This window comes from Limulus polyphemus, unplaced genomic scaffold, assembly GCF_000517525.1.
Source record: "Limulus polyphemus unplaced genomic scaffold, Limulus_polyphemus-2.1.2 Scaffold4070, whole genome shotgun sequence".
NCBI lineage: Eukaryota > Metazoa > Arthropoda > Merostomata > Xiphosura > Limulidae > Limulus > Limulus polyphemus.
The window spans coordinates 69,525-71,705 of record NW_013669680.1 but is presented as its reverse complement, the minus strand read 5'-3'; positions in this window follow the sequence as shown (position 1 = coordinate 71,705).

The following is a 2,181-nucleotide window of genomic DNA, read 5'->3' as shown; positions in this document are numbered from 1 at the left end:
GGTTTCTTGAAAATTAAATAGAAAACCATGATTGATATCATACTGAAACGCCGAAAATTCTCGCACCTATGGGTCCGAGCTTCGAATCTTTTAAGTACCTAGTGGCGCCTCTAGTCTTATGTAATCTTGATGTTTTTTAATCTTGCCCCAAAGTGTCTTACAGTTTCTCCGATGTAAACCTGTTTATAGGAACGTGGTATTTTATAAATGACGTTTTTTGTTTGTTTTTGTCATCAGTTATTTGTTTAGTTTTGAACAAGACCAACGCTATGTACTTCCGGTATATGCAAATCGGAAGTGAGAAGATAAAAGTTAAACATTTTTATGTTCTTCAAGCTATTAGTAATGAAACTACAAGGGTACCTGCTCTGTTTAAAACACTGTACGACTTGTCGGTTTTGGTGGGGTTTTCATTCCTGTTATTCGAGCACTTAATAATACTGCGTTTAACAAAAGGTGGGTGGTAAAACTGGAAATGTAAGTATCTATCAGTATGAGTAGGTTTCCTGTATATAGATGTGGTGAGTTTGTTACTCTGTCTTCTAAGAGAATATCAAGGAACGGCGGGTTGATGTCCTCAACTTTCATGGTAAAGTGGGTTATGTTGTCTATAGAGTTATGATGTTGTAAGAAAGCTAATAAGTTTCAATGACTTTGGAACCAAATAACAAATGTTTCATCTGTAAGAGTTGGATTTCTTGTCAAGAGAGGAGAGGACTCTTGATCAAAATGTTTCATGAAAATTTCTGCTAAAACTGAAGAGTGGTTCAAAGAAGACATTGTTGTATTGAAAGTATGTGGATTGTAGACAAATTGTGGTTAGTTCCATAGCAGCTTCCATCTTCAAATCAGTTCTTCATGCAAGTCAATTATTATTCAACAGTCGTTTGCTGACGTGGAGGGCTTCTGCAGTTGGGACGTTAGTGAGTAGGTTTAACATCACAACTGACGGGAACATCTTTGGATCTAATTTGTAGTGCTCTAAGTTGTTGCTCTTCGTTTGTGGCATCACGAAGACTCGGCTAAATCATCAATAAAGGAATATCTATACTTTCAATTCTCAAATCCAAGTGCTTTTTAGCTGAGGCAGTCCTAGCATTTGTAGTTTCTTGTAGTGCTGTAAGCCTATCATCAGTGATACATGATCAAGATTGTTTTGCATTATATTCATGGCTCTCTCTTAATAATATTTGTTAGATTATGTTTATAATAGAAATATTAAAATCGACAAATTGATTATAATATTTCCACAGATATCCTTTAAATTGATAATCATGGTATTTTAAAGCCTCTCTTAACTTTTGATCATGTTCTTCGCCTTTCCTGTCACATTTTTTCATCCAGTTTTTACCCATCTTCATACCATTACTGAAAGATCTTCAAAATAATCAGAATTTGTGTACAATATCTCAAACCAGTTACAGTTGTCAATCCTGACACCAAATTATATTTTTGGCTATGGACTAAAAGGCTTATTGAAAAACCAAATTTACATGTTTTATTGGAAAATAGTAATAATTAAACCGTAACAACACAACTGTGTTAGATTCTATCATTAAACAAAATAACTTTCTAAAAGTTCACTTCTTTTAAAAATTAAATATAAATATATAATTCTTTTTCTTCTTGTCTAACCACCTGGAACTGAATTATGTCTAATCTTGATTTGATCTCTGGCTGGCTAAACAGTATTTTTAAATTAACTCCTTCAGCCTAAATACTAGATTCTAGAGCATGCATCAACTACTTAACCTTCCTACCTGGAACTGAATTATGTCTAATCTTGATTTGATCTCTGGCTGGCTAAACAGTATTTTTAAGATAACTCATTCAGCCTAAGCACTTAATTCCAGAGCATGAACCAATTATTTCATCTTCCTATTACCAAAATATCAAACAGACATAGATGGTAAACATGATTTATGTATGCATGTCTGAATTTCAAGCAGCTTACCTATGATGAGTGGAAAAATTCCCAATGGTTAATCATTGCAAGGTGCTGGACCTGTTCTGTTAATTAGGGTTAAGAATGAAAGTTCTCTCTCACTTTACTTATGTTAAAGTTTCCAAACCACTCTTTTTATATAGTCTAAACATATTTTCTTAGAATCTCATATAAATTTGTGTCGTGTGTGAATTTTGCCTGCAAATTCCTCCTACAGCTTTGGAACTAGCAAGCTC